The sequence below is a fragment of the Ochlerotatus camptorhynchus genome, unplaced genomic scaffold, assembly GCF_037179485.1.
Source record: "Ochlerotatus camptorhynchus isolate MF236.1 unplaced genomic scaffold, CSIRO-AGI_Acam_v1.1 ptg000055l, whole genome shotgun sequence".
Lineage (NCBI taxonomy): Eukaryota > Metazoa > Arthropoda > Insecta > Diptera > Culicidae > Ochlerotatus > Ochlerotatus camptorhynchus.
The window spans coordinates 4,119,251-4,146,704 of record NW_027040545.1 but is presented as its reverse complement, the minus strand read 5'-3'; the positions used below and the strand labels follow the sequence as shown (position 1 = coordinate 4,146,704).

Sequence of the window (27,454 nt, the reverse complement as noted above, 5' to 3'; positions counted from 1 at the left end):
TTTTTAGTTATAGACCTTACTTCGTCCAAATCAGTCCCCCAGGAATCATCAAAAATATTTTCCCGAGAGAAAATATTCCGAAAATCCCCAGCAACCTGATTCTCAATAGGACTAGTAAGACCTAAACTGAAATTATGGGAACTCTCGAATTGCTTAGCAAGTTTCTGAGCTTTTTCCAAATTTGTGATCAAAATTTTACCACCTTCTTTAAGCGCTGGAATTGGCTTTTGAGGTTTTTTCAAAATTTTTGTGAGTTTCCAAAAGGGTTTGGAACTCGGGTCTAATTTAGAAACATTATTTTCAAAAGTTTTGTTCCTCAGGGCAGAGAATCGCTTTTTAATTTGTTTTTGCAAATCCCGCCAGATAACTTTCATGGCAGGATCGCGTGTTCTTTGAAATTGTCTCCTACGGACATTTTTAAGACGGATCAAGAGCTGAAGATCATCGTCTATTATAATTGAATCGAATTTAACCTCGCATTTTGGTACTGAGGCAGCTCTTGCTTCAACTATAGAAGTAGTCAGAGATTCAAGAGCATAATTAATTTCATCTTTGGTTTGCAAAGGAATGTTTGGATCGAAGTTATATTCCATAAATGTTCGATATTGCTCCCAATCAGCCCTATGGTAATTGAAAGTAAAGCTGTTGGGATTAGAAATTATTTCTTGGGATATTTCAAAAGTTACTGGAAGGTGATCAGAACCGAAGTCAGCATGGGTAACCAATTGGCTACAAAGATGACATGAATCAGTTAAGACCAAATCAATAGTTGAGGGATTTCTTGCAGAAGAAAAGCATGTTGGGCTGTTTGGATATTAAATAGTGTAATAACCTGCAGAACAATCATCAAACAGAATATTACCATTGGAATTGCTTTGAGCATTATTCCATGAGCGGTGTTTTGCATTAAAATCACCAATAATGAAGAATTTAGACCTATGACGGGTAAGTTTCTGGAGGTCACCCTTGAGAAAATTCTTTTGCTGGCCTACGCATTGGAATGGCAAATAGGCAGCTACAAACGTAAGTTGTCCAAATTTTGTTTCAACAGAAACTCCCAAAGTTTCAAAAACTTTGGTTTCAAATGAAGAAAGAATTTTATGCTTGATTCGTCTATGAATAATGATGGCAACGCCACCACAGGGTCCATCAAGACGATCATTTCTATAAATCAAGTAATTTGCGTCCTTCTTAACCTTATGGTCAGGTTTAAGGAACGTTTCAGTTATAACGGCAATATGCACGTTATGAACTCTCAAAAAATTAAATAGCTCGTCTTCATTATCTTTAAGAGATCGAGCATTCCAATTTACAATATTTAATGCTTTAAAATCCATTACTGAATTTTAAAGTCATGACAATATTATTAGCAAATTTTACTCCAGTTTGAATAGCATCAAACATGGAGTTAGATTTAAGCATATCAGAAATCATGTCAATTAATGAATTCTGTAAAAATTCCATTTTAGGGGCAGTAATGCTTCCTAAGTCAAAATTGTCAAAATTTCCGTTAGAATGTTGGTTAGTATTTTGATTTCTACCCGCTGCAATAGCAGCATAGGTAGCTCCATTAACTCGCTGAACATTGTTAGCAGCGAGGGGAGTAGGTACAGATGAAACATTTGAAGCAGGGGTGATATTTGTACCTACGGGTACGAATGTAGAATTTGTTCCTCGCTGACCGTTGTTAACAGCAGAGGAATTTGTACCTGGTCGGAAACGTGGAGCGTTTCCTACCTGTCGGTTAGAACGAGATTGTAGGATCGCTTTGCGAGTCTTACATTCCCAAAAATTGGATTTGTGGTTTTCACCACAATTTGAACATTTAAATTTCTTAGGATCTTCCTTCACAGGACAGTCGTCCTTTGCGTGAGAGGAATCACCACAATTCATGCATTTAGCTGGCATGTAGCAATTTTTAGTTCCGTGACCCCATTTCTGGCACTTACGGCACTGGGTGAGGTTTTGGAAATTTCCTCCAGTCTTCCTGAAGTGTTCCCACTTCACTCGGACATGGAGCATAAGGCTAGCTTTTTCTAAGGCCTTAAGGTTGTTTAGTTCACTAGACTTGAAGTGAACTAAATAAAAATCATTAGAAATCCCGTTGCGCGAATCGCCAGGACAGGATTTCATTTTCATTTTGATTACTTGGAGTGGCACAACTCCAAGTAATTTTGCCAGTTCATCTTTGATCTGATCCAGGGATTCACCACTGGGCAGTTCTTTCATGACAACCTTGAACACACGTTCAGTTTTGGTGTCGTAAGTAAAAAAATTGTGCTTCTTCTCAGTAAGATACTTTAGAAGACATTTAAATCCGTCCAAGGTTTCAGCCAATACACGGCATTCACCCCGACGTCCAATTTGTAGTGAAAACTTAACTTTCACGAAATTCAAAAGTTCCATGCGAAGAGCATGGAAATCGGTAGTGGTTATCACAATAGGGGGAATCTTTTCTTTCTTGGCATTAAGCCGGGAAAGTTTGCTAGAATTTTTCTTGGATGATGGATCATTCTCATCATCCGTAAGCAAATCAAATTGATTACTCAAATTAATTTCATCAGAAGGGGGGTCAAGAGTTTGCCCCTTTCTTTTGCGTTTAGGCGCCATGGCGGCAGTAAATTTTTATCCAAATCGACTTCCAAGCAGATTACTATAAGAATCTGAAGGATCGAAGAGGAATTTTCCAAATCGATATCCAAGAAGGATTACCTCGGGTAGGGTCCAAGCAAGGATCGAAGAGGAATAAGAGGAGTTGAACAAGGTAGAAAATTTTTACAGGTTGAGCACTGAAAAGTGCGATTATGCGATTATCCAAATCGACTTCCAAGCAGATTACTATAAGAATCTGAAGGATCGAAGAGGAATTTTCCAAATCGATATCCAAGAAGGATTACCTCGGGTAGGGTCCAAGCAAGGATCGAAGAGGAATAAGAGGAGTTGAACAAGGTAGAAAATTTTTACAGGTTGAGCACTGAAAAGTGCTGTTTAAATTTGTTGTAGCTTTAGGTAGTAGTAACACTTCCTTAAGCAAAAAGCAAATAGATCCGCACGGCAAGAGAGCACGATGCGGACTGATTCCGTTTCCTTCAACCGATTGATTTCCTCTGCCGTCGTCGGTTTGTACAGCTGCTTCATGGCTTTGATCTCACGTTGCTGTTCTTTGTTTGTTTCGCTTATACCCCGTTCACATTACAGCCTATATCACGTAATATAGGCTGTCTTGCAATAAGCACTCAAACAAAGGATTTCCAGTGAAAACTAGATGTATGAGTGCTCATTGCAAGACAGTATACGTGATATACGCTGTAAAACGCTGTCCAGACTGGAGAGTTATAACATGTTATAACGGTTGTCAAATAATTCGACAGTGAGCATTCATAAGGGCGAATACGCGATGATCGATTCTCTTCATCGATTTTCTCTTTGCATTTCTACAGCTAGGCGAAACAATTTTCTAGAATTTGTTCAATGCAGAGTAGTAACAGGTTGTATTGGCTATCGAAAGCAACAGCAAACGCACCGAGAAACTTTAAATCTAGCGAGTTATTAACAAAAGAGAAAATCGACGAAGAGAATCGATCATCGTGTATAGGCCCTTATGCATGCTCACTGTCGAATTGCAACACAGAAACCAACCGCTGTCGCTTTCCGGCTCCGGCCGCCCAAAATCGTCGTCGTCAATTGAGTTCTCAGGTTTTGAAAAACAAAACAAAATCAAGAGTTGTGAAAATACCGGATTGCCAAACAATTCATTATTCACAAGCAAAAATAAGTCAGTTCAATTGCAGGGGATGTATATGGCTGTCATATCGCTTAAGTTTGCTGCGTACCGAACATCTGCAACGTTGTCAGCGGTACCATGATATGTTTTGTTGTTTTGATGTTGAGTACGTGTATTCAGCTATATGTCAAACCCCTGTTCAATTGCTTCTCGACACTGCCATGCCAGCTGCGGCACACTGAGGTACATTGAGAAAAAAGTTGGCGCAGAGTGACCACCCCTTGATTGTTACTTAGTTTGGAATATCGCAACTTGTTTTAATCCAAGTATGTAAATGTCCTATAGTATCGAATTTTTGTTAAAATCAATTATTAACTATTAAAGATTATCGGACGTGTTGAAAATATGTCATGTGTTATTTCCAAGTGTCCAAGAAGTTCTTTCCTTTATTTAACATCGGTCTCTGTTCCGCAATCTAGTGCCAATCACCGACGGACATCGATTACCATCCATTAACGGCAATCGAATGTGCAGGAAGGCAGCTTCCACACCTGCGTAGGATATCGCACCCATTCAACACACATGGGCCGGGACACCAACGTCTTTACTTCCCGTCCCCTACGTGACCAGAGATTTTTATGCCTCAGAAAAACCCCACCGACCTCGGCTGGGATTGAACACAGACCCATTGGGGTGTTAGAAAGCAGGCACGCTTACCACTACACCACCGGCGCCGGCAAGTTTCCAAGAAATTATCAGTGTCGAATTAACGTTGTTCGTTGTGTTTGTATTCCCTATATTTGGCTGCTGATCCGGTCAAAATAATTCGGTGACCTCTTGCCCAACCTGCTACCAGAAGCGAACTTCAAAGTACATTTCTTGTGAACAAGCTTGCATGTTCATCACTGTCCGATACTCGATTGTTGTCTAATGCTATAAGAGCAGTGGAATTAAATAAATGAGAGTGCTTCTATCACCCCTATTCTGTATTTCGTTTCGAACGAAATTCTCATACAAAAAAATTTTTTTTGTATTAGAATTGCGTTTGAAACGAAATACAGAATAGGGGTGTATAACAACGGAGCTTTAAGAGAACTGGTCTGATCCTTGTTGACATGCGACTCTGATATTTTCCACTTGATGGATCAAGGCAGTCATTCTGAAGCTGCTGATAAGGAGGAGCTGCACTTGGCTGTTGGGGTGAGATCGTTTCATAATTTATTTCTATAGTGTGTCCCTGGGAGGGTGAAGCAGATATTTAGCACACTCGGAATTCATTGTATACTTGTTAGGGTACCTTCCATTCATTTTGGCTAGAAAATAAATTATATGAAATTATGAAATAATAAGATAGTATGATAATATTTTGCTTGTGTAAGCAACAATTGTGAAGTTTGTGTTTGACACATTATAGCTGCCAGTTGATTCGGAGTAGGCCTTGCTGAGGTCGGTTGGCTTTTTAAGAGCTGTCACATTTTTTTTCGTTTTTTTCCGCGCGTGTGATTATTTGATATACAAGGCATTAATGATAGTGAATCCGAAATGAGCTTTTCGGACAATTAACTATTTTTGGTTTATAGATTTAGTCGTTTATTGTTTGTTTGGAAGGAAGTGAAGTTTTTTTGTGTTGGTGGGGAGTAGTGTTGGACGATCGGTCAGCGTTGGATAGAGGAGAAAGGGTGAAGGAAGTTTTGCCGAGTTCGCCTATATAGCAGCCATCCTGCAAGATTCTCAAAGAAATATTAGAGGTACGTCCCTGCTATTCACTGCTTAAGCAGTTCTCAAAACGAAGTAAATCCTCCATTGGACCCACGATGTCTTGATCACACTGAGCAGCAAGTTGGAGTGATGAACCTATCAAGACGGCACTTGATTCAGGACATTTCATTCAAGTTTTACCAGACAGCCAGACCGGATGTTGATCCTCATCAAGCAAACGATTTGGACTACTGCGCTGGAACATTGCTTGGCAACTTGATACAGATTCACTTGGTCACTCGGTGAGATCGTTCTTTTTATCTTTATTTATCTATTTATATTTCACTTAAGCTTATCGTTTACCAAAACGAACCCTGCTGGAAACTCAACCCTCTTACCCATCATCCCAGTGATTCCTCGTGACATTGTCTGTGGGATTTTAAACTTCAATTCTATTGTTATTTTTCTATCCCCTTGAACACACTATTGGAAATTGTAGTGAACAAAATTTTTTAGATAGGCTCAAGTACGAAGCATTTTTTTTCCAATAGCCTAATCTACTATTCTAGCTGGGAGAAAGTTAAATTTCGAAAGCAAATTTGGGTCACCATAATGTATAGTTAATCACGAAAAACATTAAATTTTAAGCTAACTACAAAGACAGTATATTACTGGTTTTGAAAGAAAGATAATGTAATTAAAAAATAAATATATGCGAAATAATGTGTCTATGAAATATTTCAAATTTAAAAGCAAAAGGAAAACCATATCTTATGTTGCCTAGCTCACCGGGGAAAAATGTTAAAATCCATTTTAAATTCATCTTCTTTCAGCTAGTATAGGTACAACTTGTTGACAACCAACGTGTGAAGTACGCAGCTAAGTACATTCTCACTCTAGCATCTTAGGACGCTCCAAAAGAACCATACCGAGATAATTAAAGCAACTTTTCTCATCAACACTTCACTTCATCATTTTCCCATTAGACCACGGAAAAACGTCGTCAGTGATTGACGCTGCCACTGAACGAAAGATCACACTTTTCCATCATGGAGTATGTCTCCTACACTTCAAAACCAAAATAACCAACCAACTCAACGCTTGCTTTGCTTTGATGCACCAACATACCTAGCTGTCTATCTACCACGTGATATGCTTCTCTACTGCTAGTGCCAGCTACTAGTCGTCGTCGTCGACCGGTTTGCTGTGATGAGTTGAGTGAAAGATGTTGCTCTTTTCTTCAAAAGACTTCCACTTGCATCAGTAGGGGAGAGTGAACACACTTGATCCACTGTTTTTATTTTGGATGTATGACTCTTAGAAAAATATCTTATGTCACGTTATAATTTTATTAAATGCTTTATTTTGGTTTCCCTAATCTATAATATCTTAAAACTACGGAGAGACAGAGATCATTTATATGGTTTTATATAAAATGTGCGTTGTTCTAAAATTTACCAGAAAACGTAGTTTAAAAATTAGGATACACTTTATCCCCTTTTAATGAAGTGCAAATTTTACAAACATTACGGGAGTGTGTTGAAATTTTGGGGATACTCAAACAGAGTTTTATTTTTTGTAGACTTGTATCTCAGGATTCAGTGTGCCCAATCCTTGGGGGATCAAGTCTCCCGTAACTGAATTTCCAACTGGAAATCATACTGAAAAGATCAAAATAAACATCACAAATTCAATGGTTATATTTTAATCTTCTTATTCAAAGCGTTGGTTGAGCTGCAAAACTGTGATGTTTTTTGGTTGAATATGCAAAACGTTATTAAAAAGTGTCATGCTGGCTGAAAAGAAGTCTTAGGGAGTGAAAACATTAGAACTGCCGTCAAAAATATACACGATTCACAAACTGACGCAATTAGGTGTTGTATGCTGCTTCTAACAGTAATCACCACCACAGAGCGAGCATCCTTCAATTGTGCACGAAACGAAAATCAATTATTTTATTCATGTGTTTCACTTATACATTTTTGCCAAAGCATCAGCCTTATACATTCTATAAGACAAACCACATAGGTCCTACAAGAATGCATAAAAGGTATGTGTAACCGCTTATACATTTCATTTGACACATGAGTTTCATTAACTTTTTGCAAGGCGTCTGCTTATTAGTTGACTTATACATTTTATGAATAATCAGCAATAGAAATTTGCCAAAAGGTATAAGGATATTTCTATCCGTGTGAGCACCCGTAGGGATCAGGTGTTTCCAGTTTCCCCTATCCTAAGCAGAACCACGTTGCATCAGAATGGCGAAAAGGCTGGCAGCTGCTGCTGCTGCTGCTGATATTGCTAATATTATCAGTTTGTTTGCAATTTCCTTCGCTCAACCGACGCGAAGTATGTAGGTACAGTGTATTTTTCCGCTGTTGGCTGGCTTCGATATGGCAAAGCTATGCTGCACTAGGGTGGCTCAAATGATCCTTTTTTTCTTGATTTGTTTTCCATCAATCTTGTTTTCCGTACTGAGTAACTCTAAGAACAGAAGGTCCCGAAGAAACGTGCTCAACTTTTTGGCTCCGCTGTGGTACTCTCTTCGGTCCAAAGCTAATCGATACACCCCTCGATACGCAGGAAAATCCAAGAACCCCTCATATTATCTGTCAATCTTTCATAGCGAATCAAAACAAACATAGTGTAGTACTAGAATTTCGACTAGAATGGGGTACGCTTATAGATGTACTTGGGACCAATGGGCTAGTCAAGTAGTGAGTTAATTTAAAGCGATAGTTTCGTATTGATTGTTGGTACCAATGCTACCGTTGCCAAGGAGGCAGCTCCCACACCTGGATCCTACATATCGACCCATGAACTCATGGACCGGGAACCAACCAGAGATTTTATGCCTCAGAAAATTACGACGGCGCCGACTGGGATTGAACCCAGGTCCTTTGAGGGGAGAGGTTGTAGCGTTTACCACTACACCACCAGCGCCCATATTATCATCGGTTGTAGCTTGCGTTGAATTTGAACGCATCTGAAACAGTTCTTGCTTTGCTGTTTGTGGACCGATTTGAACCCAAAGAGATGTTCAAGTATCAAAATGATTGAACTATTCAAAAAGTCAAACCTGGACAAAATGTAAAAAGAAATTAAAAAGTGCAAATGGTCGAATGCTGATTGAAATAGACAAAAGCTGAAAAGGACAAATCAATTTTTTTTATTATGAAGTCTGGTCCACTTAGAATCCGGACACATTATTTACTCTATAGCTGCGCCTCTAGTGGTCGGATTTGGAATGGTTTACATCGATTTGTTTTGAAAGTACACGTGATTAAGTGGTGAAAGTTTCATCTCGATACGTCCAGTATTCAAAAAGTTGTACTAGATGGAGGAAGAAAAAAGAAAATTGATCCTGCACACCGTTTTGTTGGCGATGAAAAGCTTGGTTCTGAGTTCGCAGCTGCAAATTCCTTGTCAGATCATCAGTTTCCGAAAGAAATAATTGGTTGAAAACAAACTTGAAAATGCGGGGGACATCACCCCGTGCTGTGTTTTGTTTTTAATTCTTTATTAAGGAGATTTTTAAAAAGGAGAGGCCTCAGAGTGAGTAACCTCTAAATACATGGTATACTAACATTTTGTGAATAACTTTGGTTGCTGGCTCTTTAACTTATAACGGAAAAAAATAAAAATATATAAAATAGAGAAACAAAGGAACAACAGAAAAAAACATGATTTACAAAAATGACCAGCTACAAACGAATAATACGAACAAAACAGAGCTCAGCTGGCATGGGTCCAATAGGGGAAATCCATCCAGCTGAGATGTCCCGACGGCCGAAAGAAATTCCTGCTATACCAAGTGGTAGATTTGGACTTCTTTACGAAAGGTTACTAGTGCTGCCGAGGCCGGAGTATCATTCCCGAGCAGATCCCTGATGCTGAAAGTTAGGCAGAGCGACTCCCGAAGATTTTGGAACTCCGGGCAGTTGCACAGGATGTAGGGTACCCCACAGATGATGCAGCTTCTGCGGAACGGCAGGCCACCATAGTTACAGTAGAGTTTGGAGAGCCCGGTCCGAAGCCGCGAAATCACGCGTTGATCCCTCAGGTTGTCCTGTTTGCTCCATGCTTCAGTTGACCCTTTGACTTTGCGGATGAAGGCAGTTCTGTTGCGGAACCACTCGGCCTCCCATGCCGCTCGAATGGTCCGCATGATCCACCATCTGATGTCCTGTAGGGGTACCTTGTCGGTGAGTCTGGGACCCGATGGCCCGGCTCCGGCAATGTGATCAGCTGACTCGTTACCTGGCACTCCGCAGTGTCCGGGAATCCATGTGTACATGGTGTTCGGTGGGGCGTACTTGATAATCGCCTGGATCCATGGGTGTTTTGGTGCTTCCGAGATGATCGCTTAAACGACGCTGTGTGAGTCGGTTAATATAAGTATCGGTTTGTTGGCTGGCGTCGTTGCGGCACGGAAGATCGCTGCACCCTCGGCCGAGAAAACTGAGCACTGTGGAGGAAGACTGCAGCTTTCAGCAGTACCGTCTCCTAAAATCGATCGGGAGCCGTCGGTGTACCGGTGTACGTGGTCGGCATGGTTGGACCCAAATAACTCGGTGACCAATCTGCGCAGAATCACGGAATCACAGACTCCACTGCTTTGAAGCGGTTCTTGATTCGGTTGTCCAATTGGATACGTGAAGAGTGCCAACTTTTCGATCCATGCCAATGGACTTTGGCCACTAGAGGGAGGTCGATGTCAGCGGCCGTGCGGAGGACGCTGTTCCCCTCGTCGAGGAGAAAGGTCCTATTGTTTCTGGAGGTCTTGGACCCGCTTCGATGCATGCGGCGTCTGCTGCAGTGGATGGACCAGATATTATGCGGATGTAGCTGTTGTAAACCGTTGCTAGGGTTCTAACTAGCTTCTCGGGGGCGATACAAGTAATTTCCGTCCAGTAAATCAACCAACTGTCGATGATGGCTCGTGCCACCCGGAACCGAACATCGCGGTTGTTGGATCTTTTTAACGAGATTGAGTCTACTGCGGCAGTCCTTTTTGAGCTGTTGGAAATGCTGGTCGAAGGAGAGCGTTCGGTCGATCAGTACACCGAACACGCGAACTGTTTTCCTGGTTGGAATGGCTTGGCCGTGGATCGTAATTGAGGTGCTATTGACTCGCTGATGAGATGGACACACGTGGCATCGGATGCTCTTCTTGGCGGACAGCTGGAAACCCATCGAGTCGGTCCATTTGACGACGGCAGAGACTACCGCTTGCGCTTGCCGTAGGGTTCGGATCTGTGTGGGACCGGTGGCCACAATCAGCACATCGTCAGCGTAAACAAATATGTAAATGCGCTCAGGTAGCCGGTCAAAATATCCCGTTCATTGCCACCAGAAACAACGTGACTGCGATAACGGAGCCTCCGGTTTCCTCACTGAAACTTTTCGACCGCGTTTTCCCCACCAATACACGGGATGACCGGTCGGTCAAGAAGTTTCGTATGAAATACATCATAGTCAAGCCCCAGTTTGTAAGTTTTTGCAGGACGGTTGGCGTCCGAGTCCGGTTGAAGGCCTTGGAGATGTCCAATGAGATGATTTCAACGTGGTGTTCCTGGTCGTAAGCTTCCTTGAGGACGTCCCCCAAAGTGGCAAAGTACGTGGACGTACCGAAACCTTGTCGAAAGGCATTTTGTCGGTGGTCGAGCAAGATGTTGGTCTCAAGGAACATCTTGAATCGACGGTTTACATTCCGTTCGAATACCTTGGCCACGCAGGATGTGAGAGCGATCGGCCGGAACTTAGATGTGCCCTTGTCTTTTTCGTTTGCCTTCGGGATGGGCACGACGCGACTCTCCTTCCACAGCGTCGGGTAGGAATCCGATACCCAGAGTTGGTTGAACGCTTAAGGGGCAGCTTTTTTAAAAGTGAATACCCGAGATCGTCGGGTCCCGCAGATTTGCCGTTGCTGCGGCTTAGTGCGTGCTGGAGATCCTCCCAGGAGAAAGGCTCGTTGATCTCGAGGTTGTCCGTGTCGGGCGGGATGCTGAACTTAGTGACTGATGTATGGGTAGGCTTTTCCAACCGTTCGTAACCGGAGATGGCCGAAATTTCGACGAAATACCCTCCGAGTTCTTCGGTGACGGCTGCCGGTTTGGAGATGGTAGCTCCGTTAGCTTGTACCCCGTGCTAGATAAAGATAAAGAGAAAAGGACTCCAGGCTTTCTTTGGATCGACCTCAACACCTTCCAGTTCAGCTGCCGATCCAAAGTTCCAGCACGACATTTGCTTTGAACCTTCCGGGCCACACTCTTGCGATCACGGAACCGCTTGAGAACATCTCCCACGGTAGATGTGGTAATTTTCAACTTTTTCGCGGTATTTCGAATTGACCACGTCGGGTTTTCGACGTAGGGGTGGATTTTCTTAACTCGTCTTCCATCTAGAACAACTTTTTTAAGACTGCACGTATCGAGACGAAACTTTCACCACTGAAACACGTCTACTTTTAAAACAAATCGCTGTCAAAACATAGAGGCACTGCTATAGAATATATAAAGTGTCCGGATTCTAAGTGGACCCGACTTTAGTCACTTTAATGCTCTTGGGTAATTCGTGAGTTGTCTAGGGATGAGATTTGAACTCATTTTTACTGGATGACAAAATGTAAAGAATAAAAAGTCAGAAAGGCAGCATTCGGAGTAAAATAGGTATGTAGGTATAATCTAAATGATTTAAGCTTCACAGCAAAAAAATATATTTTGATATCACATCAAAGTGGATGCACTTCAATCGTGCAAAAATATAGTGTAATATTGCTTGGACAAAATTATCATTAAGACAGTGCATGAACTGACATTACGCTACTTTTACTGCATTTGTTTATTTTTGTGGCCATAAAATTACATGAGATTTTCGACAGGATTAAAGTGCATCCTCTTGGATGTAAATATTAAAATTTATTTTTTGCTGTGTTGATATCAAATAGTTTGCGCTATAAAGAGCGACTTTAATAAGATGAACCACCCTAATGTTGCTGTCATGCTATTTGCACTCGTTCTCACCTCACGATGATGTTCAGATTGTGACACACTCACATGGTTCGATAACATTCCACCATGGAAGACTGATGAAATGTGTTTTTTTTTGCCAATGGAAAAATTGGCTGATCGAACGTCGACACCGAGAATGTTACGAGAACCTATCATTTTACAATTCACGGAGGGTGCTGCAATAGGGTGAGTACGTTCAAATAAGGGCACATGCTTAGAGCCACAAGCTCAAAGTGTGACTTAAAATTTCAATGATTGAATATTAGTCTCAATAATCGATCATGTTTACTATTACACTGGATTACACTTTTCACACGGTTACTTGACAATATCATTAATGTTTGATTCAAACCAGCATTTTTAAATACTATCTACCTAAAATTAAGGACATATCATACGAAAAAAAAATGCTCTACCAGAGATTAATTTTCCATTTACGGATTAATCACATGAAATAGAACTTCCAATGCAGCTGTCCAACAAACAAGGCTTCAAAGAATCAACAGCAAAAATGCGTCAAGTTTGTCAGGGTTGTTATTCATTAACGTCAGCGGTAATTTGCATTGAAGACGTTAACGGAAGTGAACGTCATTAACAACCCTGCTGGCGGTAGAACTTTTTTTTTTCATTAAGTCCACAGTTAATAAGATTACGTAACTGTGCATAAAATATAACATTTTGAAAGCTTAATGAATGTTAAGAAAACGTTAAAGGTAAAAGTATACTACACATCATAAATAAACTGTCAAAATTCATCATCCGGATGCAAACTTGACCACCCTGTACTCTGCACTTCACTGGAAACAGAAAACAAACATGCTACGTTACCCAACTATTCATGCTAGTGGTAATAATATTTTCCGACAGCGAATTTATGTCAACAGTCTATTTTCGAGTTCACTGGCTACATGTGTAATTTTTTTTACTAGAATTGTTCCGGCTTAGATTACAAAATGCAATGTGCGCCCAGAATAAAAAAAAATCTTCAAAACGAATTTGATCAACAAACATCAAGGATGGCCAAATTGGAATCGTGCAGTGGAATTTCTCATTTTGCGGGAGTTACGAGGGCTGTGGCCTCTCGGAGATATTTTCACATCCATGGGGTCATCCATAAATTACGTCACGCATTTAGGATGGGGAGGGGGTTTGAAGAATCGCGACGTGACATCACATTGTTTTGGTTAGCATGAACATATTTTTAAAAAAATATTAATTAAATGAAATTGGATAGAACAATATTTCTCATTCAGAAACACACCAATTTTCAAACGTATTGTAATCCACAACTTGTAATTTTCCTATTATGGATTTTTCCTTTAACAGTAATTGATAAAAGCATGTTGAATTAGTATATTACCTTTTCGGGACTTTTTTCTCACTTTGTACAAGTATTTAAAATCAGAGAAAAATATTTTAATGTTAGTAAACCTGATTTATGATATATCAAATTTAGACATGGTCACAATATTTGCATCAATGGCATCTCACGCTGAAAGTCTTGGGTTTAAATTTCTTACCTGTACACGTCACAAAGGACTAGACTACAAAAATGGTTAAAGTGACTGCAAACAACTCTCCATATCTCGATGTGCTGATCTCAATTTATCTTAAAGGACTTGAAACAGCCATTAATCTCTATTTTTACATATTTTGATCCCTCCATATAATGATGGGCACAAAAAACAAAGGTGAATAATTTATTGAAGTGAATAGTTTCATAATAAAAATAATATTCATGAGAAAAAATTTCCCAGCAAAAGCCGTGGAATGCCAGGAAAAACTTCCCGAATGTGAGGAAAATCAATGAAATTTACTCAGTCTCGGAATATACTAATAGACTGAGGGAAACCACAATCGATTTTCTCCATAACGTAATGCATATGCATTAAAAAATGGACAGGTTTTAGAGATTTTTCATGCGATTGCCCTTCTGGTGGTGAATCCACCTTATGCATCGCCAATCATAGCAACCCTATTGTGTACAGAAAAAAAATGACATCGTTATCAGTTCATTTGCAGCAACCATAGCGAAAACAGTCAAGCAACTATGCTCGATGGTTTGTTCGTACTGCCAGCTCCACCCCTGACCGAAGAAGTTGGCCATCGTGAGGCACTTCGCATCCACCGGAAATAGCCGATCCGGCATTTACAACATCCTCTCCCTTCTGGAGAAAGGCTAGAGCGTCGAACGGAAGCCTGGTTCCAGCCACCCGACGGTGCTGCGCGACTGCAAAGTTCAGCAGAAGCTGAAGAGGAAGATCGAGGGCAAGGCGCCTTGGGCCGGGAGGTCGGAGCAACCGGCCAAAAGATGAAGAAGAACCTGGACAAGATGGACATTGTTATGCGGATTCGTCAGTCGAGGCCGGCCGTGTCTGAGCAGCAGGCAATCACCCAGAAGGAGTGGCTGAAGGTGCTTGTAGAAAAATTAAAAAATAAACAACTGAAGATAAACGTCGTGCCGAACACCGCGAACCTTCCCAACGTCCCCCAGCTGTGACCGATAGAAAAAATTGGCGTGAACCTCAACCGGAGAATCTATTCCAATAATTTCGTGTCCAAAACGGAGGGGCATGCGGATCGAAAGAACGAAAGAACTGAGGAATACGGTTCCGGCCAACTGCCGTAAGGCAGGGCGTCGAAGAATTTTTGTAGAAGGCTTAATAAACGTAGGATTTAAGGTGAATCGCTGTGACATCCTTATTCTCGGAACCACTTCGAAACTTTACGTGCCCAAATATCAGCTTCTATCCACGTTTGCTGCACTGCAGCATACATGAAGTAGCAATTTCAGGTGAAATGGGATTTCCAAGATTTGTGTAATTGAATTCGAGTAATTATTCGAGAATTTTTTCCTGAAAAAGCAACTTACTTTTGAATTAATCCACATTTGACGAAATGGAGTCGACTCGATTCAATTTTGAGTCGGTTTGATCAACCGTATAAAATTCCAAAATTGTAGGAGTAATGCGCGTCATTCCTATTTTGAAAAACTACAAGGGACAGCCCTATGGGGTTGTACGCAATGGTGACGTAGGACTACGTGTTAATAGATGTTATTTGTTAACTGCAGCAGGAGCTTGTGTTTTGTGTAGGAATAGGCATTTGAGCGGGGTTCTCTCTATTTATACTCCTTGGAATGACTATGATTGTCCTGAAAAGAAAACTTTAGATATGAATTTTAGTTGGGACATATTCATAAATTTAACTCTTTTAGAAAATCTTGGTGGCCTTGAAAAGGGCCGATGGTGGTACAGGCTTAAAGCCTTTCAAAGATGATGATGACATGTAGGCAGCTGGATCAGCAAATCGGTTCGGACAATTCCATATTCTTCGGTTCAATGAGTGGGCACTCGCAAGAGTCTCGACCTGTCTGCTGCTGACGAGGGGTTGAACTGGTGTCTGTGACAGGTTAGACAGCTGAAGCTCCTCCCCTTTTTAGTTTTTCTCGTTAAACTCCTTCTCTCAACAAGTTGGCCAATCTTAGCCTTTAGCAGAAAGACGCTTAACACTTTTTTCGGCGAATTTATGATTCTGTTTCACGTCATGATTCTTCTCTATGCCTGTTCAGATAAATTGGAACTTTTATTTATTTTCTCTACTGCGCTAAATCAAACGAGTAGAAATAAGAAGAGATGCCGGTTACGCGCTCCAATAATTGGAAATTCGATAAATATTTAATCGAATAGTTGGAAAAAATCTTTACGATTAATCGTTAATCGAATAATTGGACTCTCAGGCATCCCTAGAAAGTAACGAAATTTCATGTTTTTTGGTGGTCCTTCGAAAATATCGAACAGCAGAACAACAAACGTATCAATGAACGTGTTTGCCGTCGAGTTATTAACGAAACAGAAAGTCGATGAAAAGAATCGATTAAAATCACTTCCAAGTTTGGTTACAAGATTACAACTCTGGAGAGCATTTTGTGTGGTCGTTGGGGGCGTGTGGTTCTGAATATGACGATTAGTGTACAAAATGTTACGCAATTGCATCCTCTCTATTTGCACACGCCCGAAGATCAGACTGGTCGAATGCCACTTCGACTTGTATCGTCTGCTAACTATTCTCTGATTACAGTGTTTTGGGTAAGCAGCATATGCATGTATGTAATTGGTGGATTTGTTAGTTATTTCGACGCTTTTAGACAATGCTTGACATTTACCACTTTCAATAGTTCCTTGATGAAAATAAACAGTCAAAAGCATTGCATAGAAATATTTCTGATCGATTAATGATAAAATTATTGAAATTGGTCCAGAGACAGCTGAGTTATTAATGTTCAAAAGCTTTCATAATTTCGTTACATGTTCCATTTTCGGTTTTCACAAAGTGTACCCCATATAGAAATCACAGACGGAGTCCTACGTCAAAACGGGTGCCTGTTTCACGACCTCTCCTCTGGTTCTTAGTCGTTGCCATCCAACGATGCACTCCCAGCCACCATACCTGCATACTTACTGCTACCACTTTGTTCTTAGTCATGTTGTTGATCTACGTCTTGTTATTGTCCTTCCTTCGGTTGTTCCTTTTCGTGCTTCCGAGTTTTCCGCGTGGAGCACAAATTCATCCGGTGCCCCTCCATCTTACAAAATACGTTTCTCTTCCGATTGAAGAAATGGAGTGATGAGGGAATCACCTTTTCTCGTTCATATACACACCGCGTACATCAATGTACAATGTAAAAGCACAGCTCAGCAGGGAATTTCTCTCTAACGACACGCTTCACTTTTCCGTTTTCAACAGCATTATCTTGGACCCCCAGTGGCAAATCATACACTCGCACGTATTGAATTTTGCGTCCTGCAGGCGACATACGAACCTTCACTGCCTCCTCATTCGCATAATGGAGAAAAAAATTAACACTTCTGTTACTTACTGCATAAAGCGCAGACTGATCCACACTGAGAGAACAGCTGCTGCTACCTATTGTACTGGCAACGGTTGGAAAGACACTGAGGTGAATAATTTGAAGAGCACTGTTTTTGAGATTGAAGTTTTAAAATCAATATCAGTTCATATATCGACGAATTTAGGTCTAGTCTCCAAGCATAGTTTTAAAAGGCGTAGTATAAATCCGGTTTGGAAAGGAAGTGACATGAAGGTTCCCATGAAAATACGAACTTTTATTAAATGAAAGCTTTTTTGTGAATTATACGTTCTAAAATAAACGAGTGATCATATCATTGTTGTGATAAACCCGTTCTATAAAATCCTAGCATAATTTTAAAAGACGGAGCATTTATTCTACCTTAACAAAACAGGTGAATACATGAAAATGAGTTTAGTTTCTCTCAAAGCCCGAAGTATAACATCAATACATAAATCTGAGTTTACATATATTTAGATTTTTTTAAATAATGCTTTTATTTTTCCAGGCTCATTTTCCGTAGCTTTGCGGAGCCGATATTAATTGTTTAGATTACAAAATTAATTAAAACTAACGTTAGTAAAGCGGGGTCCGATTACTCGTGACTATCTCGAGGTTAGGGGTAACAAATTGTAACAAATGGATGGTGGGGATTGGAGAACAATGTGGTCTTGATCTCGAACTAAGCAACAAACTGATGAAAAAGACAAACATGGGGGTACACCGATGGGCAGCTTACAACTTGGAGGAACACGAGATGACACAAACTACAAAATCCTTAGATCTATCCGTTTTAAAAACACATAAATTATATTGTAATAGTTGAGATCTCGGCTTATATTCGGATTGAACGAGGCAGAATCTATAAAATTTAGTGTCAAACAAACACCGATTTGGACCACCGTGAAATAAATAATAGTGAAGGTTGTGATTGCGTGACATTATTGTCGATAAATTGTGACAACATGTGACAGAACAGGGAGGGGACGTTAATTTAAAAAAAAAATTGCGTGACATAGTTAATGGACGCTCCCCATTCCACATCTATGTAGGCTTATGGCAACGTGTGGCAAGTGGTAAGGCGCAGATAAGGGTACATTAGTCCTCGCTTGGTGTATGCCACCGATCGCAATGGCGATGGGCGGCAAAGTGAGGTATGAAGAGGGAAGTTTAAATTACACCATTTATTTATTTGTTTGGTTTAGCGTGCGTAGGATGTGAATGAACGAAAAGCAATCTTCGGGCTTCTCATCGCATATGATGATTACGTTTTCTAAATCGTATTGTTTATTGTAGGCTTTTGAGTGGGAAAAGGTGTCGTCTGAAATGGGCGACCTGACAGTCTAGCAACGGTTCTTGTGTGATCCGGAAATACGAGAGAGTGGATGTTTTTACAGCTCGTAATTACAATCAATATAAAATGTATCCCAGAATATACATTAGCGAATTCACCATAAAAGAGCTTCGCACTTCCATTTCACCTGTAGGTATAGATCTGTTCGCAGAAGCTTCCGCAGTGGTGAATGGGATAGAATGAATGGAATTTGCATTTAATATACCGTGTAACAGGGAACTTTAGCAGGGAAATGTAGGGAAAAATACAATCTATTATTCAACCACCTACACAGAGCAGCATCCAGATTCTGATGGCAATATTTTCCACGATGTCGGTTGTTAATTTTCATTTCCCGAATTCGGTGGATGAAAATGATGCCACATTCCACAGTCCAGTATGCGACGGAGCTTGGCGTTGTGCTCGTTAAAATTGTGGATTATCATCGGCATCGCTGGTCCAATGTGATACTGAGTTTTGTTTAGTAGTTTATTCCAGTGTTTCTCAACCGGTGGGACGGGAGCTGCCATCAGGTAGATCGTAGAAATTTAGACAGCTTGGTCAGAAGTTACAATTTATCTGAATTTTAAAGCATGTTGGAATAATCAACCTATTTTTTTTTTTAAATCTTCTATTCAAACATTTGAATTATAAATCATTTGAAAATTGCGAACGGTTGAAACTGAAAAACAAACAAATTTTAAATTAAATTGAATGAAACATTGAAAGAAGCATTGAAATATTATCATACTAATTTAACAAACAGAATATTACTTTCATAAATATTCTCCGTTTCAAAATCATTTAGGAATTTTTGAGATTGTTTTGGATATTATTTTTCTCTTATTGCTTTATTTTGAGGTACATTAAATTTTGGTACAACTCATGCGTTTTGATAACTCGTTCAACGTTTTTAGATAATTTTCGCACATTGAATGGCATTTTCGGACTGATTTAAAGATTTAGCGATTTTTGTCGTTTATAACTATTTGAATTTGTATATCATTTTTGCGCTGTTTTGATGTTTTCAATCATTTAAATGCCATCCTCTCTTTGAGAATTGGATAATCTTACAGTATGAAGGCTTTTTTGGCGTATTGAAACCCTTTTGAATTTGAATGCCGAAAATTAAATCTAACACCTATCAGTCATAAGACACCAACTCCCTTAAAAGTAGTTCGTAAGATGGAGTCAGAATTTAAAAAAAAAAAGAGAGCATTCAGAGTTTCTACTCAAAGTTGGAAACAAAGTCGTTGGAATGTTATTCCCTGCATTTGAAATTGGCCAAAGAATTCACAATTGAATTTCCACTGTAAAAGTATTGCAGGACTGCGAGGAAAAAAGGAAAAGAAAGTTACTTAACAACAAACTGAGGTCACTGCAACACTATTTGAATTACACAACACAGCAGAGAGCAGAAATCACACAGTTCAGTTTACAAAGCTGTTATTCAATCCGTCGAAGGTTTTGTGGTAAATCGCTCGACGCAGCAGTTCTCAGAAGAACTATGGACACTTCTAAACAAGGGATTAGGATATGGGATATCCTCAAAACCTGACATGGAAGAGGCCATCGTTGACATGGAGACTGCAATCACTCACACACTTCCTATTCAATTACACGAGACTGAAAAAAACGGAAAGGGACATTCACTTAGTAAAACCGAAAAAGAGGAAATTCGAATTCTAAAAGAACTAAAAACAAAGCCGTTATTCTATACAAAAGCGGACAAAGGTAATGCAGTAGTGATTTTGGACAAAGATGAAGACTATCGAATGCCGGAAAAAATACGAATGGTCCATACAGGCAGTTGAGGATTGACCTCCTCACATCTATTGTTAAACATGTGGATAAATTTTCCAACATCTGTATTGGTGGGTCGCAACCCTACGGAATTTCACAAAGTGGGTCGCAGACGCCAAAAGTCCGAAAACCGCTGATTTATGCTGTTTCATATGGATGTCAGTTAATTAATACTTAGAAATAATTATACCACTAGTACAACCGCTTTGGATTTTTCAACAACGTTTTGAATTTAATAAATAAAACCTGAGTAATCCACCTCAAACGAGTATGAAACGTGAAACATTTGAGATAGACAATTTGTGTCTTCAAATAAATTGGTCTAAAACATTGATCATTGTTCCGTTTTAACACAAATAACTAAAAAGTTGATATTTAAAACTCCAGTAGGGACCACCCTAACTTCACCAACATCAAAAGATTAGAGGCTGTCCATATATCACGTAAACATGTTTCGAGCGGCTTTCGACCCCTTCTCCCCTTTCCCTGCGTGGATAATCACCCATATAATTTTTCCAAAAAATGTATGGATCGTGGACATTGCTCAGGCACGACCCCTCCCCCCCTCCCATCCTATATCAACTGCCAACGAGGAATATTGACAGCCCCTTAACTAGTTAGAAAAACTTTCCATCTGACACTATTGGCACTGTGTACATACCGCCTGACCGTAACCGAGATGCTGAGCTGATTGACGAACATGTAGCCTCCGTACATGAACTGGAGACAACGCTTCGTGTGATGACCAGGTGCTGATATGATTCAAGCCAATTGGTTCTGGATCTTGTGTATTGCTCGAACAACTATGAGGTAACATTCAATGTGGAAGCGGTGGCGCTGTTGCCTGTAAATTTGCACCATCCCCCGTTGGAAATGTCTCTTCCTGTTCAACTTGGAGACCAGACTAATGACTTGCAACGTGTTGCCAATGAGCCCACCCTTGATTGTGGCATGATTGACCACGGCATACTTTAGGATTACCTTTCCACTATTGACTGGGCAGGTCTAAATGATTGTCAGTGTAGGAGTTTCCCGACCGATTCCTTCAGTCAATACTAAACACTTCTTTCCCGTTCTAAAACAACTTTATTTTTCCGCTCTCCAACTATACACGTCTTCTCCCGTGGGCACACGTACACGTTTCCCCCAAATCACTCCGTCTCTCCAAGGTCTCTCATTCCAGGTGTACGCTTGATGCAAGATTCCTCTATCTGTAAGGTTGCTCCCTACATCCCCCCAACACTTCTTAGTCTAATGAGGTACGTAATTATGTAACGCACGCCTCGCGGCCTGCAAGATCTCGACCACCGAATACGCTTCCTGTCTCTAAAACGAGTGGCTTAAGCGCCACCTCCGAAGAGGACCACTCGTCAAGTTTAATTTGCCCGGCAAGAAACCCAACCTCAGGGCGGGTTTAAGAATGGAAGAGACCAAAATTTAGTTTAAGAGCGATTCAGCAGACTGAAATTCCATGAGGGATTGAGATCCTCACAAACAGAGGCCGCTTCCAACGGTCTTAAGCGAAAGTTGAAGTTAACCGTCGTTCTACCGTAACACAAAAACCCCACGCACATTTATCATCACTGGAGGAACTTTCCCGTTCAGATTTCCTCCCCCGATCCTGACACGTGAGTGCGGAGACTGTTTTCCCAGGCAGTCCAACCTGGAGTAAACTCAACTACAACCAACAATACTACAAGAAGATAACGCAAAATAGAACGACCAAAACGTGAAGAATCTAACCAACAAAAATTAACATTACGGGGAAAGCTTTTACTTTACGAAAATAACATTTATTTCATGGCTAAATACCGGAAATCATTTAGGATTTATTCGTGTTCCTAACCTAGGTTTATTCATGACTCTTGTTCCTTTCCCATTTTTGTTCGTTTGTTTGCTAGCTCTCCCTAAACGTGTGTGCGGTATCCTGATCTGTTTTTAGCGATTGCTAGCCTAACTTACTAATTTTCTTCGAGCTCATGTGTTTGTATGTGTGGAGAATCGCATGCGTTTTTTTTTTTACTCACGGTCGTCGTTGTCGTCGCTGCTTCATCCGTGTCGGCACAGAAGCATCCCTTTGTCGAAGGGAGGTCGGCAAAGTAGCAGCCTATTCAAATGGTGGTGGTGTTGCACATTGCACCCCGGACTGATATGGTGCGGAAATTCCCAATCGAACCCTTGAATTGGTACTGAACCAGCGCCGACTGCCGGTGGCGCAAATGTCAACGAGGGGATCGTCGAAGACGAATAATGTACGTAGGTTCACGTGGTTGACATTGGCGGATTTGGCCAACGCTCTGCCGGAGAACAGTTAAACGGTGTCTCCCTTCCGAATTCTCTCCCGAACCGGGAACCTTGAAGTTGAAGCGTGGGGTCTAGAGAGCGCGATTTATTTCCTCGATTGCGGTGTGCCGAGCAAAGCCATCTATCGCTAGAAGCGAATCGGTGCAAACTCCAATCCGCACAAACGATCCTACACAAAACGATCCTAAACAAAAAGCCGTCGAACGGCTGTTCGACACATTTCAGTTACATCTCCACACAAAAGACACTATTCACCTTACCTTTCTATAAACTTTGCACACACAATAAATGGACCGCACGGAACTTTTTACATATAGTTTGCACTCTACAGGCTAACGGAAAGGAACAAAGATGTAACATTAAAATCGGTCTTTTAGACTCCTCACATTTTGAACTTCACATACCACGAAAAACACACCGCGACACTAAGTACACTTAAGTACTAACTACTCGCACTCCCGCCTCTTCCACGGTTCAAGTCAAAGTGAACGAGTAGAAGTTCCAGATACCCTCAGATAGGCGTGATTTCAACGGTCATCGTGGCCGGAAGTATGTCAAATTACCGAAGTAATTCAACGACCTTTCAAACGACAATTTCCATCATCTTTCTCTCAAGAACATTCAATGCTACATCTCTTTCCTTGTCATGCAATTTCAGTATACTATCTTGCTCCAATCTATTTTCGGTTATTCTTTTATAAGAGAGAACGGTTCGGATTCGAACCCCGGACTTTAACGAACAGGTAGCGTATTCGGGTCAAATGGAGTGAATTAGCTGTACGTATCGGGAACTTGTTGGTTTTTGTATGACAAGTGTAACTGTATATATATATGGACGTACGTTCCTTGGCGGTGAATACATTTATGAACTTAATTGTAAAAAAACGAACGTTCATGTAATATACTTAAATGTGAAAATTATATAATAGGAATTCTGTGCAAATAAATAATTAATAAATAATTAAATCGAAAAGCGTACTTGTTACAATTATGAAACCAAGGCGGCTCTTGACGTTTTTTCTTCGACTCCTTATCTACGCTTCGACTCTCAACTCCATCAACTACACTTCGTCCTGCTGACCTCCAATCCTGAGCTCAGCACCGGGACTCTTTTGATATGCGCTTCATTTCTGCGATATTTCTTGGCGGAAACGGATTTGAAAGTACAATACATTCCTCGTTAATAAACTTAGTACTCAACTTATTGTCATCCTTTTAGTTAAGACGTGATCTCCTACAGAAACTTCGCTAACACGAGAATTCCGCTTCTTATCACTGTACTCTTTCCCCTTTTCTTTTTCCGTGTGATAGCGATCTCGTGCCGCCATCCACAAATCGAGTAACAAATTGCGAAATCTTCGATCGAAGTTTTCTACCAAACATTAGCAGCCCGTTGTAGAATGTACTGCAGCGCGATAGGTCAACAGAAATCTTTGAAGTTCTTCGTGCCAGTCTTGGCCTATCTCACCGAATACACGGTGCTCCTCTGACCGTTATTATAAAAAAAATAGTTCCATGAAAAGTGAGTATACCAATCGATTCGTTAGATCATTCTGCATCTCTGAAACAGATTTAAAAAAAATCATAGGGCGCATTTTCGAGTTTAAAAAATTGGCGTAACTGGCGTAAAGGCGTAACTGCATAAATCTCAATAAAAACAGGGAAATTCCATCACGTATTCTTATTTTACATGCACAAATCGCAACACTCGCTGTTTTTTTAGAGAACACAAGTAGGCATTGACAAACGTTATTGACAAACGTGCTTTTTGTGAGTTTCAGCGCGCTTTGTTTTGCTTGAAATTTTATCATGGATAATTACGCAATCAACAAAAAAAAGTGTGCATTTTATGCCTTTCAAATAAAAAAAAACGTTAGACCGATCTCCAGTGCAATACGTCAAGTGATTAGGAATCATTACTTAAGCGATATTGATGTCGCGAGTGGTATTATCCGTCCTCAATATGTGCCAAGTGTCGGATTTATTGCAGCCCTGTAAATGGAAATAGCAGAAAAGTGGTCCTACATAAATACAAGTTTAACTATTCTAAGAGTACGAGAACAAATTCAAAGTGCACTTGTGAAATTTGTGAGGTTGCCCAGCTAAAGTATGGTAAAAATCTACCGGGAACAGTTCCTAGAAAGAAAAACCAACGTAATTCGAAACCGAGCAATTTAAACACTACTAAAGTCATACGCGAGGTCATACGCATGTGTAATACTTGTCTAACGGAAATCGGACGAGGGAAGAATCACGTTTGTACTGTCACTGAGCGTTCAGAAAATTTAGCAAGAGTTCTGAAAGAAAATAATTCTCCACCAAAGGCATCAGAAGCAGCTGTGTCAAAGCTTCTAGTCGAAAAAGTCTCAACTTCTGGTAAAACAGCAACTGATGTATTTCAGAATGTAGCTTTAACGTTTTATTTGATTCATACAGGTTCTGAAAACATTCGCTTATCAAATCGTCGAGGAAAACCATCCGTATTTCTAAAAGCTAATTCTATTGTATCTTTGAAAGAACGGAAACGCATGCTGACGGAAGATATGTTCAGACGGAGAATAACTTGAGCATGCGGAAGACTCTTGGTAATATTTTATTTAGGATTTGCCGAAGCTTTTGATTTGCTTATTGGTTAGTTGATTTATAGGCATCATGAAAGGTTTAAAACAAGGTGGAGTGAGCTTTGAAACTGGCTTAAAAGGAAAACTTTCCAAACTGAACTTACATCTTGGAGATTTGTTTAGTATTGTAGAGCTAGGAGAAATAGCCAAAGGTAAAACTCAAAAAGGTACATATTTCAAAGAAATCTAAATTAAAATGCTCTTTTCTAGCTGAACACGTCCATCTTGGTCAATGCGCTGATGTTCCAGTTATATTTTGTAATAATATACCTGAGTTGCTTCAGGATTTTTTAAGATCACTCTCTCTGTTGTATCCAAAACCCAAAATAATTCTGCAGATTATTTTAAAGACAGCGGCGTGAAACGCCTCCATATTTTGGCATTGGCTCCCAATCTTGCCGAAAAATATGAATATATTTATCTAATCTGGAATGGTCTTTTGAAGCTGAATCACTTGGAATCGATTATTGTCGGTGATTTAAAGATCATTAACATGATTATTGGAATAATGGCGCATTCATCTACCCACCCCTGTCCATATTGTGTAACAGAAAAATCAAACCTTGCATTGCAAAGTGGAGTGCCCCGAACGATTGGAAACATTCGAGAAAATTCCAATAAAGACCCATGTTCCAAAAACTCGTAAAAAATATGCTAGCTGCATTAAACCACCGCTGGTTTTCGGCCAAGACAGCACTCCTGTTTTGCTGGTATGCCCTCCGCCTCCACTTCACGTGACACTTGGGATCGTGAACATGGTTTTTCAAGCAGTGGAGAAACAAAGTCCAGACTGCGCAGATTTATGGATCGAAAAGGCTCATGTACGACATCAACAGCGAACATACGGTTTTACAGGACGAGCATGTCACAGTCTCCTTGATGCTGTCGATGTTCTCCGAGAAAACGAAGATTTGCTAAACTATGTTGATGTAAAGTACAGTACAGTTGTACGATCAGCAGATATAAAACTAATGACTCTTACTTTTTATAGGTCCTGAAACACTTTCAAAATGCGTACAAGAAATGATTCTCATTCGAACTTGTACCCGGATTTGAAGAAGGTATTAATAAGTTTGTCGAATACATCTACCAAAATCTTCCAAATACCATATAACCAAGTTTCACGTGAAATAGTTTTGTAACGCAACTGGACAAGGTTTAGGTTGGCACAACGAGCAGGCGTCCGAATCGGTTCATAGCTACTTTTTATTGACTTGCGAAAGATACAAGACCACGAAAACATCAAAGATATACAAATCTAAACGTCTGCGTGCTGTCGTTGACTACAAAAGTGGTCATTTGTGCTAAGCCACTTTGAGATTCATTAATTATATTTAGGTTTATTAGTTTATAGTTAATTTAGGTTTATTAGTTTACAGTTAATTTAAATAAAACTTAAGCCTTTAATTAACGTACCCGTAACCCTTTTTAATTTCAAAAATTAGCAATCGTTACAAATTATAACCATGTAATTATTATATAAACACTCTGCAATCGACATTTCATGTCATGTTGCATGCAAAATAAGCATATGTGATGGCATTTCACTGTTTTTAGTAAGATGTATGCAGTTACGCCTTTAAAAGAGCGTAACTCGAAAATGCGCACCACGATTTTTTTTTAAATTTGTTTCAGAGATGCATGATCTAACGAATCGATTGATATACTCACTTTTGATGGAACTAAATTTTTTATATTAACGGTCAGAGGAGCACCGTGGAATACCGTATCGACTAAATATGATGGTCAATTCTTTAATAGTAGCTTCTGCTGTGATCGACGTCATTTCGCAAACTTCGAAAAATCTGCTGTAGTAATCCACGACTACGAACAAAAATGGCCGCAAGAAATCTATAGCGAGATCCTCCCATGGCCTTGCTGGTAACGTACGTCGACTCATCGGTTCCGGTGGATCTGGAATGGATACCAGCAAACATCCTCTACAGCGTTTCACGAATGAATGTACGTCCGAATCCATTTTAGGTCATCATAAGGAAGACCGCAAGTGGCTCTTCATCATACGACTTCCCGGGTGTCGCTCGTGGTAACAACAGTCTTAACTGACAGCCTACCAGAGCCCCTTTT

At 40.3% G+C, this 27,454-nt stretch overlaps 1 protein-coding gene across 1 annotated transcript in view; it reads right to left on the bottom strand.

Moving 5' to 3' along the window:
• FRG1 (FSHD region gene 1) overlaps positions 1–27,454 on the bottom strand; it is a 241,689-nt gene that overhangs the window by 132,049 nt on the left and 82,186 nt on the right. The gene's annotated exons all lie outside the window — the stretch shown is intronic.